Source organism: Pholcus phalangioides, unplaced genomic scaffold, assembly GCF_987345545.1.
Source record: "Pholcus phalangioides strain wild (caught in Gottingen) unplaced genomic scaffold, Ppha-v1.0 ptg000017l_1, whole genome shotgun sequence".
In the NCBI taxonomy this organism is placed as follows: Eukaryota; Metazoa; Arthropoda; class Arachnida; order Araneae; family Pholcidae; genus Pholcus; species Pholcus phalangioides.
The window spans coordinates 35,709,386-35,729,836 of record NW_028301610.1 but is presented as its reverse complement, the minus strand read 5'-3'; the positions used below and the strand labels follow the sequence as shown (position 1 = coordinate 35,729,836).

Here is a 20,451-nt window from a genome sequence, read left to right as displayed (position 1 = left end):
GGTTCGTTGACATCGCCAAGTTCGCGTATTTTTTCGTGTAATCATGGATTCATTATCTATGGCAACCCATCATACCGCAGTTACGATGCGGTAATCCCCCAAATTTGAAAAAACAGTCTATATTTTTTTATTGTTTTTTCTCCTCTCGCATATGGAGCTATTCCAATACAGCTACGTGTCATACGTGATTTGGTGCCTACCAGACCGTCTTAAATCAGCACATTGTACTTTGGTGAAAGTCCGATTTTCAGAAATGATTCGGGCTTTGGCCAGGCAATTCGCGAAGTGGCCGCACTTCGGGCTTTGGCAGTAAAGGGCCGTTCAAGTATTACGTCATCATCGATGGGGAGGGGGCAAGGGGGTTTCCGATTTGCTGACTTTTGATGGGGGGGGGGTTTGGATAATGCTTACGTCATCAACTACCCTTCATGAAAATATGAGTTGGATTCAGAGGGGCAGAGCTGATGACGAAAGTTTGCTGGGAGGGGGGGGGGGGTCAAAAATGGCTGAAAACTTGCTTACGTAATTCTTGAACGGCTCCTAACACAAACTTTTTTGGTTCTAAATTTCTTTCCCATTCCTCCAAGAAGTTCCTAAAGTTTTTGGATTTCTGATTGGGTAAGGCTGTAATACCTTAGAACACGCCAACTTCAGAAAAGACAGCCTGCATATACGCTTGATTCCGATGAAAACATTTTCATTTTTACCTTATATTTTACCTTCTGATCTCTTTTAGTTTAGAGATATAAACTCAATATTTTATATAATGAAATAATTTCCTATACGTAAATATTGGATAAACTTTTATATATATACACATTAAAAAATATAAACTTTCTGAGGAATGGGTGATATCAGAAAATTTTCTGGCATAAAATGCTGAAATGAATGCAAATTTTTAAATATACAGTATTAAACTATTTCTGGTTAATAAAACACCATGGCCCGAGATAGGGCTCCGGGTCAACCCAGGTTGACTTATCCACAGTCTTTTAGCGAAATATGACGTCGTTATTAACGATATAGCCAAGCTGTTCCCTATCCTTTTTTAAATGACTAGACGTCACTCAATAAAAAAACTAGTTCTATGCCGCTCCAAGATCGAGGTCGATGAGTCCGACGACCACGACCTTCCAGCTCAAGTCAAAGGAGTCACCTTCCTTCTCGATCTTCCAATCAGTCTGCCACACATTGGTCGAAGAATGCTAACAGTCACAACATGCATTGGAGTATTAAATTGTTCTAGAAGCAAGTATTCGTCAAGGAACATTCAGCTAGACTAGGCCAGTGTGTAGCCAGTCTATGCTGCTTCATTGCAGCAGGGGGAGTCATTCAACATTTTAAGCAAAGATTTGCGAATGACTATTGGGCCAGGCTGGACACGAGTGGGGGCCCTAGCTTAGCAGTCCGAAATTGGGATATATTTCATTGAATCCATCCATAAAAGCTTGAGATAATATTTGACTGAAATTTTTATTCTATTTACTAAGTTTGTATTCCCATTTCTGCAGAAAAAAATTAACTGCTTTCATTAACCCTTTGCGTGGCTTTATAAATTTCATTTATCTACATTATAACTAACCCAGTGGAAGTAACCAAACCCGTAAAATACATCTTTTTCCCGATTTCATGCTTCCTCCCAACTCTGAAAATAATATAACTCGGAAATCAAAAAAAAAAAAAATACTCTCTCTCATCTTTTATATTATTTATACTGTACACATATTTCTCTACCACCCCAAAGAGAAGAGAGAAAATAAAGGTGCTTTCTCCGAAAACCGTCTCGTCCTTCTGTTGTCAAAATTTGGACAAAAGCTGATTCCGCCCTTTGGCAGTTATTTGGCAAGTTGGCGGGGGGAAGTTAGAAAACACATGTACTTGGTAGAAAAAAACTTACAACGTTTCTGGGTTCGTTGTTGCCTGAATTAAGATGGTTTTAAGGAGACGAGATATATCGTTATTGTCGAAATACGCAGCATTAAGTTAGACAAGATGTTTCGTAACTGCCGAAATACGTAGCATTGAGTTAGACAAGATGTTTCGTAACTGCCGAAATACAAAGCATCAAAGAGAGAAACGATGTCACTCTCCGCTGTTTATACGAAGTACGAAAACCTGGATAACCCCACAGAGGAATGTGAATTTTCTTTCCGAACTACATCTCGTTATCCAGGCTTTCGTACAAAGCATCAAGTTAGATAAGTGCTTCTGAGAGAGGGTTGAAGAATTTTCTTCTCAACTAATCAGACTCACGTTCTCAATTGGAAACATTTGGCTATTAAAAATACTAATAAGGCTTTAATGAGAATATGTGTGTGTTGAAATTATTTTTGATTCAAAACGTTCAAAAGAGATAGCATATACAGGGTGTTGCCTTGGCGACAAACTCGGAGGGTGATATTAAGCACCAAGAAAGAGGAACAAAAATTGTCATAGAACGTGGTACTACAAACCACACTTAGTTAGTGAAAATCGCAAAAATACTTATGAAGGATGTGACGCCGAATGGGACAAAAAGGCCAATAATAAGTACAAAAACCATTTACTTGACAGCATGATTACAATATAGCCTGTGCAGCACAGCTCAGTGTCAGAAAGTATAGACGAAGAGAAATGAATACAGGCTGGGGCGTCGGAAGTTAGTTTTATATCGGAAATTTTAATTTATGAATCAATTCTGGGGGGTGCTCGGATGCATTTCACAAATTATCGTGGGTGCTTGAGCATCCCCGGCTCCGACGCCACTGATTACAGGAGTTGTTCAAAGTTAATTATTGTACTTTACTTTTTACATCACAGGCTGTGTTGTAATTATGATGTCAAATAAATGTTTTTCTACGCATTGTTGGCCTTTTTGTTCCACTCGACGTCACACCTTTGATAACTATTTTTGCGATACCATGTTCTATTGCAATTTTTGTTCCTCTTGATGCCTAATATCTACCCCTCTGAGTATGTCGTCACGTCAAGGCAACACCCTGTATATTTAATAAAGTAATATATATATAGCCTACATGGCCCTCTCCACAAGTGTGTCGCTGACAGGGCTCCAGCCGGGACGATACTTATCATTTTTTGTATTTTAATGCTATAAATTCGCTATAGGGGCCCTGCTGCGGGATGAAATTGAATCCGGACTTAATCTTTGCCTTAATAAGAATGCATCTTTACAGCCATTTTTTTAACCACTTTACAATCAGACATAATATTACGTCCAAATGCCAGTGGAATAAATTCACATATAAGTTCATTCTGTTTTCTTTCCTTTCTCCTCATCATCGCAAATCTTTGTTGAAACCCTATGAAAAAAAGTTCTTTTTACCACCGTGATGTATCTTTCTACTATATACATGTAAAAGCAAAAGTGAACAGGTAGATGAGGGTGAAAAGGGACATCTACTTCGTACCTACTCTCTTATCTGTAAGTATTACAGATGAGAGAAAGTATAGTATAAATAGAGATAAGCATATCTTTTTTTCTTTCATTTGTGTTTTCTTTTTTTCTTTCAAATACAAATACAACGCCACAACAGGCAAATTGCTCAACGAGGTGGCTGACTTAAGAACATCATGGATCCCCGAGCCATTTTTTGGAGGCCCTACCTACTACTGCTGCGACACCACACATGCACCCCGCCCACACCCTCCCCGCGGAACCCCCAACGAGTCGGTACATGCGGGAATGTGCGTGTACGTGTAGTGAAACCTGACGTGAAGTTTTCTTTTGTTTCTCTGTAATGCTTGTTATGTGTAGTGCTGCCATCTGCCACCAGTTTTTCTAACTATGAGTGAAGTGTTATGATTGAATGATTTATCGTTGTAGGACTGTTTCTCGCTGTGGCGAGACTTTTTAACGGGGAGATCGGCTCGCATTTGCGCCTTGAAGTTGGGAACCACAGAAAACCAACTTCAGCCGACCACCACTGTGGGGTTCGAACCCGGATCCTCGCATCGCGAGTCCGTCACTATAAAAATCTATTTCATTTGTGTTTTCTTTTCTTCTTACTTTTGTGTTTTTTTCCTTCCTTCCCCTTCCTTTTTCTAACATGAGGTTAGGTTACGACAAGTTTACCATATTTATCCAGAATCGTCAAACAGAGATCATCCGAATTTCTCGCCAATCGCTTGTAAGCGAAGGGGTCAACATAAGCTTTCAATCTATGTTAGATCTGTTATTTTCATCGTCGCTCTTCATTGTTCAATTGCAATCGAAAGTTTTCCTATCATTTTGCTCATTATCAAAGTGATTCTTAAAAAATAAAGAAGTTTTTTTTTCCATACCGTTCTTTTGCCATTTATCTCGGCTATTTCGTGTTGTACACAAGAAAGAAAAAGTACACAAATTTCAAATATTGGCTTTATTCTCAGAAGATAAGCATTAGGGTACAAGTATAATGGTATATGATAGATTAAGCTAGTTCAACTGTTTCTTACCATTATCAAATCTGCTTCTACTAGGATGGAAAATGCCACCAAAAAAGATTAAGCTCGTACTAAATCACATGGCACCCCAGAGAAACGAGACCGGCGTCACCACAGCTTTCACATTCATGGCATCCTTTCGTGATCAAGAGTATCGTACTGCCAAAGCCTTTTGTGTTGTACAGTTTTTAGAAAAACATGACTGTGTGTGGGAAAGTATTTGATTCAAACACGAATTCTCTTTTATCTATGTAAAAAGAAAATGTTATAATAAAATGAGAAAATTGTATGCACAATTAAAAAATATTTTCTAAGAAACAAGTGCTCGTATAGATGCCATAGTGCTGGATTTGGAAGTAAGATGCTCCTTTGATCACTTTGCATAGTGGTGACCTATCCTGTATTAGGTTACTTGAATTTGTTTCACATCAGCCATTAATAATGTATTACATATATTTTAATATTCACAGACCAGCTTCTTTCATCGAATGATTGTACCAATGTGAAACGTAAGTACAAGGGAGCTACTATGCTGTCTAACAGCTGTGCGGAAATTAAGCTTTTTTTTTTGTCTGCCTTTTTCTAATTGGACCTCAAGTGACCATACCATTCTTTGATGAGAGGATATGTTGCGGTTCGGCGATTTTTGAATTAGAATAAATGACGAGCAGATTTGTTTGAAGAATTCTCTTATTGAGATCTTGTTCCTACCTCATAGAAAATAGTCGAACAATTTCATCTGAGACATATGTATTAGAATTCATCTGAAATCAATCTGCATTAAAAGAAAAATTAATAAATACTCCAGGCAATGCTTGCTCGTGTAACTATATGCTAGTGATATGCTTACTGAAATTTTTTTTTTAAACAATTTGATTGAGTGTCAAGTTTCTTGACATCGTAGAAGAAAATTTTCATGAACATTCATTTTCCTTTTGAACTAATTAACGTTAAATGATTAACTGCCGAGTGAAATTTGGTGAGCGTTAATGTAGTTAACTGAAACATAGCGTTCAAAGTGTACATAATAGTTATATACTCTTATTTTTTTTTTTTAATTGATTCAGTGTTGTGTGCGTCTTGATTTGACATTTTAACCCAAAGAAATTAGTTTTACTATTCATTTTAATCCATAGGCCAAAGCATTGATTTCGAAATCAATGAAAGCTTGACGAGTGGCTTGTTAACTAAATAGCAGTTTAAAGAAAGCCTATCCTAATATTTGAATCAAAAGCGAACTGGCGTGAAATGATTGCATGTCAGGCACTTTCATAGAAACATTCATTCATGATCTACATTAAAACGAAGTAGGCTACCCAAACGAGTACATACCACTACAGTAATATTTGCTTCGAGATTTATGTAAATACGTAGGTGATAGAGAATCATATAGAGTCATAATGATATATATATATATATAGATGATATTGAGCTTAATTAATTTCATAATAGGCAGAAAGCCGATGAGAATTTCAAAATGACTTTTTCATACTGGTCATATAGTATTTAATTGTATCTAAACATTAGTCGCAATAGATGTTTTTTGAGAAGAAATCTTTTCTTTTCTTAAAAAATTTATAACTTTATTATTCAATACTTGTCGGCAATATATTCCTCGTCAAAAGCACATTTCATCCGGTCAAATTTATTCAGAGTTTGTTTCATTCAAATTTTTAATGCTTCGAAACACATGCGATGCTGGGTAGTTGAAAATGTGAATATTAATAGAAACAATTTCTTGTTTGAATAAAGGAGCAGATCTTGTACAATGTATTCCGCTTCCCATAGAGGGACTCGAACGGCATGAGCTCTCCTGATAAATTTCGGAGAGATTGCATTATCAGGATGCGTGGTTCTGGAGCTACCACGAGTTAATTTTGGTAGAACCGTGGGACATTAAACGGACCGTCCGTTTTTTTAGAAATGCGCTTCTTTTTGCTAAGACATATTGTCAATTCTACATCCTATGTATTTACATTAGCGCTTTTTATATTCGAGTCCGCCAACGATGGTGAAGCTCAAATGGGAATGGCGTAACACTATCAAGATTACATTTTTTTAAAAGAAAACGTCGGGTTTTTTTTTTTGTGTTTCCAGAAAATAATTCCATTTTTTTAGGAATTTAGGTTTTTCGTTATTTATTGTCTTTCGAAAAAAAGTAATGAAATAACCGTAAACTTAATTTACATTGCTTATATTTCAACACCGTAATCAGCATTGTAACCTGCCACCAAAGACATCAGAAAGAATGGTCACTTGATTGTAATTTCGGCAATATAACAATTTGAGCTTTATAAATGGCTGAAACATTTTAGTGGCATACTATTTATTAACTTTTTTTTGTTAAATATTTTTTTTTGCTGCCATGTGAAGCAGAGTAAGTATACATTAGTATTTATATATATGTATATGTATATATATATAATATCATAGAAATTAAGGCGAAAGCTGTGCTTGGAAATAAGATTTGATGCCCGCAACGCCATCTGGTGACGGGATATAATAAAATTCCATGCAAGGAATGTCACCATTCTTTTTAGTTGATATGCTATGTACATCGTACAGATCTTTTTTTTTCAATTAACAGTTCTGTCATCAGACTCCAGTTGCACTCTCCAAAATACACTCGTCAGAAAATCTCACTCACCAACTAGATTAAACTCTAACTTTCCATTTGTTTAAAACATTCTGATGACATCGTTTTACAAGTTCTGTAAAAAGTGTATCTACTATCAAATATAGAATAATGAAAAATATGGATTTTGTTTACCTCTTTTTTTGCCATAAGAGCATCATAACCATAAAACCGAAATTTATAAAGCCACACGTATGTACTTTCTTTGAGTAAACATATCGTGTGTAACATGAACCACCTCTGCTTTGGTTCGAACCCACACCTACCTGGACATCAGATAGAATTTCGTATTGAAATGAAAAATATCTTTTGAGCATTAATGTTTTTTTTAGGATAACTGTACAGTTGTTCTGCCAAGAAAAGCCAATTTATTTTCCGAGTTATTAATCTAATTCAACATTGTTAAAATTCATTCACTATACTGTAGAAAATGCAGTTTTACCATCAACTTTTGATGCTACCCTGGGGTATATATACAACTATACCTACTAAATATACTCCTTATCTATAGGATAGGCATCATTCTAGGATTAACGAATCGTTTTGTACGACAGTAATTTCTAATTTATGGATGTTCCAGATGTTTTCTGTACTAAAGATACTGAATTGATGTAATAGCTAATGGCTATATAGATTACAAGCATTGGTTTTTCAAACATTTATCTAAAATTAACATTTAAACATTAATAATGCTTTGCTATTGCTTTTCCAAGTCGTTGATATAGCGTTTCCTAGAACAAAAATTTGTAATGCTTTCCTTTTTCTTATGTCTGCCAATTTTTTTGTATTGATAGGTTAAAAGCATGAGGTAGAGGCACTCTCCGCAATGTACTTATTTTTTCTGATTTTTCACAAATATTTAATGCATTGAACGAGGTAGGCATGGGAGAAAAATGCAGAGAGGTTATGTTACATTTACAAATCTTAACCGAGATTACACGAATTGTGTGGTTTTATATGACAGTGAATGTTCAAACAGAAACATTATAACAACATGAAGAGAAGGAGAAAACAAAAACGATATTGAAGGAAAAATACCCGCGTATAATCACAAAAGTTGTATGTACAATCATCCATCACGAACAGTATTTTTTTAATCATCTCTCTCTCTCTTTCTAACAACAAACAAGTTTTTAAGAACAACTGTTGTAATCAAATAACAAAAATCAACAATTTAACGTATTCCAACGAACTTAGCATGTCTAACATTAATTTTATCATTTTATTATCATTGTTGTTATTAATTATTATTTTTTGGTTATTTTTCCAAGTGCTGATGTCTACGCGTACAAATAACAACGGGAATCACGGTCTCCTAAAGCGGTGTCTGTAATGTTATCTTTTTTTTTCTATCGCGTTCCCAGGGGGCGCTGTATTCTTTTTTTGAAAAATTTTTTCATATATATATTTTTTTAATCCTTCATTGTATATAAAGAGACTGAGGATGGTGACCACTAACAATTTGGACTGAGCTTGTCGTTTGCCAAAGGCATAAACATGTAATATTTGTGCTTATGTTGGTCCGAGCTTTTATTTTAATTGAATTAGTTAAGAAAACGCGTATTATGTTTTTTTCTTTTTCAAACGTCGGCAGAAAACATGGTTCAGTTAGCACGATTTAATGCAGACATTCGATGGCCTTGCGGAAAGAAAACCACTGAATTATCGGAGAGAATTCGTTCATTTTAAAACCATTAGCCCCTGAAGCTCTTAGACTTGCTATTGGTATTCGGCAAATATCTGAACTGGATGTGGAAAAATACACTTGGATTAATAAAAATTTATGTAAGATGTAATTGTCGTAGAAGTTAACGGAATTGATTTAATTTGAAGGTATAAAGTACTGTATATTACAATGCATACATTTCACATTCAGGTAAAATTCTGATAAGTTATTTTAAAATGGATATGTTATTTTCACTCTCTTGAAAATGGAAAATAAACGTAGATGTGAAATATCACTTTAATAAGTGATAACATTAATGTAATGAATAATAAATTCACAGAGAAGATAATCAAATCTCTATAAATTTCCATTTGAAATAAGAGGAAAGATCTCGAAAATAAATTACAGCGCCATTGTTTCAAATGAGAGCATACAGATGGCGCTGCATTTCCATCCACGCCATAATTCTTGCTTCGTGTGCTTTCAACAAGTTTTCGAACTAAGAATTCAGAGGACGTAACTTGAATAGATGGTGATTATACCGTGTAAAAAACGGATTTGAAATAGTATTCAGAATTGAGTGGAAATTAACAAACTTATTGTAAAATAAAAGACCGAAATACGCCATTTAATGGGCATTGAGATTTCCTGACCACGAGGAACAAAAGACTCATGTGCGGTTTTTTATGAATTCAACAGATGCTCATTCTCTCTGCTCAAGATAATAATTTATGTAGATTCAGTGAAAGAAATTGAGATGATAACCCAAAAAGAAAATATCAGAATGAACAAAAGGAGAAAAAAAAGTTCAAAAATGATCCAGTAATTGAACTAACTAATGAATATTTTTCATGATTAGTTTAAGAACAAAATAAACAGAGACATGATTAGAATTGTGGCATAATATAAACACTTCACGTAAAACATGAGTGAAAAAAAAAGCCGACATTTTTTAAAAGAATGAGCCAAAAATCTATTTAAATTTTCTTCCTTTCTTTGCCTAAATATATCACCACCGTCTTCCATTCGAAAAGCTCAACTTTCACCCGAAACTTCCATTTCAAGTAAAGAAAATGAGTTTTTTTCCCGAGTAAGTAATTAAGAGTTGGCTTTTCTCCTCATGAAGTTGTAATAACTGTCTTGATAATTAGTGTTCATTCGTGATGGAGGAGATAGAAGAAGCAAGTTAAAGAAAATAAGAAGAGTAAAGAAGGAGATGAAAATGTATATATAAAAAAAAAATCGTATCTTCATTATCTTTATGGTGCCGTTCTTGTGGAATAATGGCTATGAAAGTGAGAATTTTTGTTTTATTTATTTCTTAATATCTTTTTAGCTTCGCGGCATGCGGTGACGTAACAATGGCGAAGAAAGAGACGAAAGAAAGTAAAAATTATAGCCGTAAGAAATGATGAATGGAAAAGTACAAGTCCGAAACTTTTCAAACAATAAGAATTTCATCAAAAAACATACTTTCCAAGATATTCCATTATTTCTTTTCTTTTGAGCATTTCGATCAATGGTTTTCGCTGATGGTTACAGAAATTTGACCTCAGTTCGATACGATTAAGAACTATAGAAAATGATCATATAAGGATGATTCGATTTTTGGTTCTTGTGCAACCATGAAAGAAATGTCAATATAGTTTCTTTAGATTTTAAGAAAAGAAAACTAATACGAGATAGAAAAAAATTAAGGTATAACGAAGGAATACGTGCTTTATACTTAATCATATCGTGTAAAAACATAAAATATTCACAAGCATATTTTCTTTGCTCATTATCGGTACCTAATTATTCGAATGTCTCGTTTTCCGGGGCTTATTTTGTACGAAAAAGTTATAGCACTGACGAACATGTTTATGCCTTTTGCAGGAAATTTAGAATTTTTGTGCTATCACAGCTCAGTCCTTTATTTGTATTTTTTTCCAATTTTTTTTTCGTTTAGTGTTACGTCACAGTGAAATAGTTTCTACATCTACTTCCTTTAACTCGGCTAGTGCCGTTCCGAAATTCTACATTATGTATAATATATATATATTTATATTTATATATATATTTTTTTTATTTATATCGTTATCTAAGCTACAAGTATTAAATACATTCACATGGTCAAAGCTATCATTCCGCCATAGGAGCGCAAAACAAATGAGAATATAAAAACAAACGGAATCGTCCTTAGCGGAATATTTTGAATTGTGTTTCAATATTTTTTCCTTAATATATCCTTGGTTGATTAAAAATAACTAATTAACAGGTTTTTTCCCCTGATCAAAAAACAAATAAATAAGTATAAAAACATTTCTTTTGGCTTCTGCTTTGTGATCTGGTGGATATATTTTTTTTTTTTTTTTTAATATTCCTACAGTATACATCTACTTCAGAGCTAACTCTATATGATATAGTCATCAGTCATCAATGCAAAACTACAATGTTACCACCACTGTTGGAGAAGGGCTTGGGATATATAACCCTTGTATATGCAAAACTTAACTTGTTCATATATTTGATTGGAGATTATATGACCTGTATGATCTGAAAGGTTTTTTAGGCTTTTAATTTTGCAGGTTTAATAACAACAGAAATGTATTAGTGTCACAATCAAAAGAGTTAAAATTTCAATCACGATATGTGTGTAAGCTTCCCGAATCAGTTTTGGTAGATAATTAACTATTTAGGACACTAATAGCAAATCGGACGCGATAATCACAATGTACAGCTGATGGCGTAATAAACACGTTATAATCCAATAATTTTCTACGAAAATACATTTTGTCTTATCATAAAACGAACAAAGAAGAGAAAGGCTTTTTGTTTTTGTTTTTTTCAATATATATATATTTTTTTTCCTGAAAGAAGAAATCGTTAAGCAGTTTTCATTTTTTGACTAAAGATGGCAGCAGTTGGAAGTTATGGAAAACTGGTTTATTTTACTGACCAATAAGGTCGAAGAAAACGTGATTGAAATAATAGTTTTTCCGCATAAATAACAGTGTAGAGATAACGGCTGTGTTGAATGAAGATACTGCTTTTGTATAAATAATAGTGACAAGATAACGGCTGTGTTAAAAATGAGGATATAGTTTTTTGTACAAATACTGAGTTATAGAGACGATAAAGGAGAACCGATAAAATTTTCATTTTTAGCCACCATTGCCAAGAAATGAAATATTTAAGATTAATACGATTTCATCTTTCAAAAGAAAAAAAAAGTTAAGAGTATACAAATGTAATTGATCAAACAGGTTATACACGAATCATTGACATCATCGTAGAAATAGGGAATCAGAACTTTTTCAGAATTCGGAACATAAGTCAGGAATATAGATTATACTTAGTACAACATTCACTCATAATTACATGCTAAATAACATCCATCGTAATGAAGTTAAATCTTTTTCATCTTTTTTTATCTCAATCTTTTTAAAAAAATATGGCACTTGTTGAAAGAATTGTCAGCACTTTCTGTTTGTTAACTGCAGACTCAAAAAAATAAATGCTAATTGGTATTAAAAAAGGAGACGTATACAAAAAATGTTTCTCAGTTTCACAAGTAAAAAAATTACATATATAAAGATTTTGAAGGGAATAGGAGAATAAACAGAAAAAACCAGGCAATTGCACCTTCAGTGCTTGTTTTAAAACGATATTAATAAAAAAAAAGTATACAAATAAATAAAAAATTGCACTTTTCTTCGGTATCTTTGCTAGTTGTTAATCGTTGTGGGCCCTTTTTTGGTTTTTGTTAAATACGTGAGAGTGCACGCGCGCGCGCGGCGGGAAAAATGAATATTCTTAAGTAAGCCTCATATTTTCAAGTGTTTAATGCTGGTATTTATGTAAAAAGAAAGGTCTTTTTATGATAAAAAAATGGTTTGTGGAATGTCTTTCATTGTTGAAATTTCCTGCATTTCAATCACCGCAACGATCAGCCGTTATCCATAATAATTCAATGACAATTTTAAGCCATTAGGGAAAAAACAACAAAAAAGTGAAAGCTTGAAAAGCTTTTAACGTTTACATTTAGATTCATATAAATTTTGATACGTTAATAGAAATTATTATTAATTGTATGCAGCGTCTGAAACTAAGTTGTATGGTAGAAATTAATTGCTTATATTGTTTCTATCCGACCTTAGAATTTTCAACAACTCAGTGTGTCTGAATGACGATTTTACTTTCATTGAAGACTGAATATTAAGATATTTATTATAAGAACAAAATTGTGAATAGATAGTTTGAGTTCCAACATGATAGATACTGTAAATATATGTTCATGATAAAAGATTTCATCAAAGAAATACGCCTCTGGTACGCGCAAATGTTTCACTTTTTTGTTTTTTAGGACGAGAAGCGATATCAAACCGTCTAAAGTACGTCGCAGCCTCTTCATTGTTAATCTCGACGCCAGATGGCGCAACGTTTGCATGAAGAAAAAACAGCAAACCATGCGACTTTTGAATCTTTTATAAGGACGGGTATGAAATGCTGGGTGAAGAAGCAGCCGCATACTTCGACAAAAGATTTTCAATATGAGTTCCCTCACATAATTTGGCGCAAATTTATATGCGCTGGGAGTCGCTTCCCGTTTTTAACCTCCTGTTATTTGCGTTAATTATGCTGAAAGGAGTAGGTTCCAAAATTACGAAATTCCCATATCCTCTTTCTCGTATAAAATTTTGTTTTTGAATACATCCTCAACTTTACAAAATGCTTGTAAATTTTATATTTAATTCCAGAATATTCATTTCTCACGCGTTATCATATATCTCATTTTTATTAAACTCACATCGCTGCGTTAGGCCCTTATAGTAATGGTGATTTTAGTTTCGGTTTCGGTTTTGTGCGCTGTATCCGTTTAATTCTTCTAAATAATTGGATAAAGCTGGTTTGTGTGTGCATATCTTTTCACGACTTTACTACATGCCACACCAGGGAATACTGAAAATTCAAATGTTCATCATCACAAATTACTGTTTCTTTAACTGACATTGCAACGAGCCAGTTCCTCAAAACAAATGTAATCAGTTACATAAAACAAATGAGTGCAAAATAAAACCGTTCTGTAGAATGATTTTGAATAAATTGGAAAAATTCAGTTAATGATTCAATACATAAAAATTATCGATTCACAGATACATACGCACACATAATATACAACCCTATTTGTTTCTTTCATCAAACACCTGAAGAATCAGATTAAAGTGAAGGATTTGTTGTGGAAATTAAAACGTTTGTTTTAATTGTAGCAGGTATGGATTCGGACGATTGTCTTCTCTGTTGTCGAAGCTTTACAACTTCACATACAATTAAACTTCTGAGGCAATGGTTAATTCTCGATACATTTTTGTATAAATAGTGATTTTTTAATCTCTTCTTAAAGAACAAAGTCAATCCACCTAATATTGACAGGATTTCCTGCCGCAAGCAAATTAAATAACGATAATAATACTTTTAATGAAGTCAAACAAAAAAATACGCGTGAGTGTAAAAACTCACCGTTCCGAAGAAATAATAATGATAATAAAAAAAATAACATATTTACATAAAACAGAACACAAACAGCAATAAATTGAAAATGCATGGCGGGACGTCCTCATACTGAGCATTGATTTTTAAAACGGTTAATTTATATGGGGGTTCATTTTATATGACAAATATAAACGAATTGGTGAGTTTGTAAAGAATTCATTCAAAGATTAAAAATGAAAGAATTCATAAAATATGAATGATGAATAACATTATGTAAAACATCAAAAATCTGGACTGAAACTATTTTTAAACAATACCATTTCTGTGCTCAGTATGATAAAATATATAGTAAAATCGATACATTCATTAACTTAAGGAAAAACATCAAATCAACATTTGTATGAACAACAATAACAAAATAAAAGATGAATAACAATGTTAAGAAGGAAACCCATATACAACAAACACATTTATAAGCTCTTGAGCGCTGTTTGCAGACTAAATATCTATTTCATCGCAATCGAACGCTACATCAAACGCCGAAATATATTGTTGAGGAAACCGGAGATTTATATACATTCGGAGATCTTAGAACTTACGACAAATTTTTTTAAATATTAGAACACGGGCACTTTTCACGCATATGAGTTTTTTTAAATACATATATATATGCTCTTGTTCATTTTTTTTTCATGCACAAAACCACTAAAATTATCATCATTTTTATTATTACCCTTTCTCAAGCACAAAACTCTATAAATGATCACAAACTTTAAATATTTCCAAAAAACAAACTTGATTAAAAAATAAAAATAGGACAAAAGATGCTCGTTATGTGTAATTAGAGAACAACTGCATACATATAATATATATAATATTTATATATAAGTTATTCCAACTATCAATTACATCATTCTAGAAAGTTCATATTTTAATAGTTATAAAATAAAATGAAAAATCGATATTTATATTTATGTGATTTTTTATCATTTTTGAGACTAGATTTTAGTGTTATCACGTTGAATGGTATTTGAGAGAGACATTATTAAATTGATTGGATTATTTAGTCGATTATTTGTAAGCACTTTCATCAGACGGAGCAGTATAATCAGTTAAAATATATAGTCTTCAATTTCAGATATTTAAATTATTTTTCGAACGATACCTCATCATGCTATTGGCTATTGATCCCATTTATGTTTTGTAGAAACTAAAACATAAAATATTCCTCAAATTTTAAAAACCAATCAATCACTCACATAAATGCTATCAAATATTACATTCAACTAGATATTTTTCCATTATTAAAACTATCAAAATATTTCTTGAAACTTGATAATCATTATCAATCGATAATTTAACGACTATTGATAACTATTTCTTTTTACAATTCTCATTTTTTCATTGGATATATTCTTAGTATTTTTAGAAATCGATATATCATTACAATATTTATTTATGGAATAGTTATAATTGCGGTTAAAAAAATTAAGGAAATTTCCAACCATGAAATACATTAGAAAACATTTTTTTTCCCTCTAACTAACTGAGATACTTTCCTCCACCATTTTTATTTTATATATATATTTACTTGGTAATATTTTCTCTCTACTCTACCTTGTTTATATTCCGTTCCATAAAAAAGTTGTGCAGCCATTAATTACAATTGTTTTTTCGTGTGTGTTTAAAATTTCATTTAAATATCGATTTCTGTACCCTGTACTGAATACCTCAAACGTAAAAATGGATGATAACAAAAATAAAATGTAGATTATTATCTTTTTAAATACAGTGGCTACTATAAATAAGCCCGTTCGGAGCTTCGACTAGAGAAAAACTAAACGATCGGTACAATGGTTAAGTACATAAGTATGTATGTCTTGTTCCTTATCATTTTTTCGGTTATTATCATCTAAAATGTACATGAAATACTATACAAAGCTAGTGAAAAATATAAGAAAAATAGTATAAAATAAGGGATAAAAAGCACTACGTGCAAATAGGAAATATTTTGTTGCTGTTTCTTCTTCATCTTCTTTGAAACGTGGCATAGCTATAAGTAATACTAGAAAAAAGCAAAATATTTTGGAGATTATATAAATACAATAGTGGTGGTAAGAGTGTACATATACATATCCATATAATCACGTGGACAACTGCAATAACAGAAGATATTTTCTCTGGTTTTTTTTTTTTTTAAGATCTAATCAAACACCTTTAGTTTGATTATGTATTTGTTTTTTTTTTTTGATTATATCATACGTATATATACACTACTAGTTTTTTTTTTTTAACTGTTACCACAGCGTCCGCTTCATCAATGTAAAGTGGCATTCACAGGTGTTTATGTTATATATTTTGGCCAATGACGTCACCAGTTCAAGTCTCCTTTTTTTTTTTTGGCATGACGTCTTGAAGAAACAAGGTGGCGCCTGCTTCAAAGTGTTTACAGGTAAAGAATCTTTCAAATTTTTCTTTTGGCTAGGAGAGTTTGGAAGAACTAAACAGTGCAGGTTTGTTTGTTTGTTTGTTGTTATATATTTTTTTCCAGAGTTTTAATTGTGCTGATATGACGCCTGCGAAGAACAACGTCTAATATTACATATATATATATATAAATATATATAAGAGTGTTTCTTCACCATTTTTTTTTTGCCACAAAATGAAAAAACAAACAAAAACAAAACAATTAAAATGCAAAATAATAATTTTTCAAAGGACAGTCAATTTCTTGTTTCACTTGTTGAGTTTTATATATATGTATATATATATATATAATATCTTTATACACAGTCATAATAGTATAATGGCTTTTTTTTTTTTTTGTTGTTTTTAATCTTTTGTAAAGTAGAACAGTTCATATAGAAAGTGATCGTATTTTGCCACTAAAACTACGGTCTCTTCCTTGTTTTTTTTTTTTTTTGTTTTTTTTTTTGCTTAAGAATTTTTACTTTTTTTTGTATCGTTATCAACTGAAATAGTTCATTAATTTTTCTTTGAAATATTTTTGTTTCTTCACCATTGCCAACTAAATTCTATATGGCAAAGTCTATATATATGTATATATAGAAGTCTTGTTTGTTCTTTACCTTTTTATTTTCTCTTTTTTTTGCTGAAAGAGTCCTACTAAGAATCTACTGTGCTGGATAAACTATATATAATCGCGGTCTTACCAAGGCATTTTTTTTTTTTTTTAAAGAGAATTCATATATTTTCGGAGCATTTCCTTTTGTTGTTTGTTTGGTGACTTTTGTCCATAAAATCAATGAGAAACAAGAAATTATATATCATCTACTGGCAACTATATTGACTTTTTTTTCTTGGACAGCTGGTTTTTCAAATGTTGCTAATATATTCTCCATTTTCTTTTGTTAAGAGTAAATTATTTTTTATCTTCTCTTTAACTCTCTCTAAATTACTACTGGCTAGATTTCCGATTTGCGTCCCTTTGACAGAAAATAAAATGACTTCTTTTGTTTGTTTGTTTTTTTTTTTTGGTTTTTTTTTTTCCAGAGAATCACTTGAAAATATCAAAACGCGAACAGAAAACGTAATCGAAACAAATCACTGAATTATTCTTTTCAAAATTGATCACACACTACTGCTGGCAATGCACTTTCTCTACAGTCTTTCTTCTTTTTATGGTGTTGTTTTCCATTTTTTCGAAACATCAAGTTGTTTGTTGGTTGGCAACTTTGGGGAGTCTTCTTTACTATTGTTTTCTTTACGAATCCTTATGAAGAAAATCACTGCAGTGGCAAATAGTGTGAGATCACATGATGTTTGCTTCTTCATATATATATATACATACATATATATATATATATATATACTGTTTATGCCCAGCAAGACCTGTCGATAAAAGAATTGAAATGTAATTTATCAATAATTTTAACATAGTCACAACATCTTAAAATGCATAAGAACTAATCACATGGCGAAGGAAGTGCATTTGATTCCAATATTATAGATGATTTGTATTTTAATATATTATACGTGATAATGATCTACTAAATTATGCCAACTTTGGCCTTGACTGAGTTATTAAACGGTAAAAACCGACGGAAACAACGATTATGTCGATTCTTGTAACCTCTTTGGCGCTAAATGATGCATTTCTTTTGTTATATTTGTGGCATATGAGTTTACGGAGCTGAATTGGCAGAAAAAAAAAACCAGTTCACGTCACTGTATGTGATTGGCATTCTTTTTTGTCTTCAGGTCTTGCTGGTCTCTTTCAAGAAACGGTTTTTGCAGCTCGGAGATAGACCTCACAAAGACTGTCTGACTGTCTGAACCATTTTCGAGCCACCAAATCGAGCCACCAATACTAGACACCTTATCTTCGTGTGGGATGGTTTACTGACTGAGACACCGAGCTTATGTGATATGAGTGTATAACGTTTGTCTTAGGACAGTGAAGTGCTTTCGGTTTCCATTTAAATTAAATCATACCAAGTTATATGATCCTTAGCTGGATTAGAACCAACTCATTTTGAGAACAATCGAAGCATTCATGTCAACTTAATTGCGACAAAAGCAATTAATATAGATTGATATGGAAGAAATTGTGCAATTTGTATCTATCGTGTGCTCTCGAAACTATGAAATTCTGACTGATTTATCAATCAAGGTGAAACATTCCGTGTGAGAAATAAAAATCCTTCCCAATCGCGAGATTCTTATTTCGGATACAGTCTTATGTTACGCCGGGACTTTCTCATCCCATATATACAACCACACCAAAGCTTTTATGTCCCGTACGTGAAGATCAAAAGGATACAGCGTTCGGAGAAATACTCGAGGGAAACTATAGCTCCCATTCTAACGTGCTCTCTCAATCTAATGGTCACATTAGAAAGCTAATAAACACATAGTTTTAATGGTCCGAAATAGGCAGTCAAAGGGCGGAGAATGAGCTAGTAATATTCGCTTACCATTAACCTTAAAGACAGGGTAGAAAGTGAACGGTGAGACAATGCTGCGAGCAATCTCGGTGAAGTGGAGCTAGGCAGGCCTGAAATTATCTATGAAGCCGCAATTTCAAGAATTTAATGACCACGGTGTATATGGCGCTGCTCTTCCGACACAAAGATCCTAATATTTAGAACGAATGGTCAATTTTCTGCGTTTTGTGGTAACTTTCTGAGTTCTTTGTGTTCCCCTCAAGTCCCTTTCTAATAAATTTTAAAATCAAATATCACTTAAATTTTCTGCAGGCAGAAATATATTCGATGTTTTATGGTTAAAAAGCGAAAGATTATTATCAGAATTTATTATTACTTTAAAATCAGCTCAGTTTATCCTAAATTATTTATAAACCAAAGAACAGACATTATATAGCGATGAACAATTTATACCGGAGAAAACGATCCGTTACCTTGTTTTCTAGATAAAAATATTTCAGAAAAGATTATAAAAAAAAATCCTATTTCTTTACCAGTCATGAAAGATTCCTATAAATCACAAACATAATAACAAGAGAGCATCGTTATATATATTACATATAGGAGCCCCCTCAGTTTTTAACGACTCGAGCTACATACCACCTAAAGATTTTAGTTCATAAAATCCAGACACCAGTGATACATCAAGTTACTACAAACATAACTTTTCAAGTTTCCAATATGGAAGCTGTCAGATACTCCTCCTTCTCGCCATCCGAAATCTCCACTTAAATGACTTGAGGTATATATATTATATGGTTGTTTCATTTTTACTCCCCTTCATTCTACGCTCCGGAAATATGCAGTGAAAAAGACTTCCTCCAGATGAACGTCTTGTAAGAAGGTTAGGAATCAAATACCAACAAATTCAACCTTAGGTACATTTTTATTTTCAGTTTTTTTTTCTTCAAATAATCATATGAGAACCATTAAAATAGCAGTGTTAATTGTAATAGAGTGGTTTAGATCCACGAGGTTCTTGATAATTTCTACAACTTGAATTGGGTAGTATATTTGGTTTATTTTTCATCAAATTTAAGTATCGTCAGTGACATCAAATTAAAATTTCAACGCTACTATCGCCTGTAACACACGCACACACATATTCTGTAGTATCAAAACGGGACAAATTAATTTTTTGAATTAAGCCACGTGTCTCAAACGTCATTGAAATATACTTAACAAAATTGCATAAATTATTATTTACATCACTCACAAACACAAGAATATCTTTATCTTGACGTAATTATTAAAAAGTAAAAAAACAACGAAAACAATGATCATGTTGGTTTTTATAACAAACAATTTTG

General features: G+C 32.6%; 1 protein-coding gene across 7 annotated transcripts in view; it reads right to left on the bottom strand.

Moving 5' to 3' along the window:
• Positions 1–17,020: 17,020 nt before the first annotated feature.
• Positions 17,021–20,451, bottom strand: part of bru3 (CUGBP Elav-like family member bruno 3) — a 606,527-nt gene continuing 603,096 nt past the window's right edge. For all 7 annotated transcript variants that reach the window (XM_089246538.1, XM_089246542.1, XM_089246535.1 and 4 more), the window contains one exon: positions 17,021–18,047. The gene's annotated coding sequence lies outside the window, so the exon portion shown is untranslated. The remainder of the gene's footprint in view (positions 18,048–20,451) is intronic.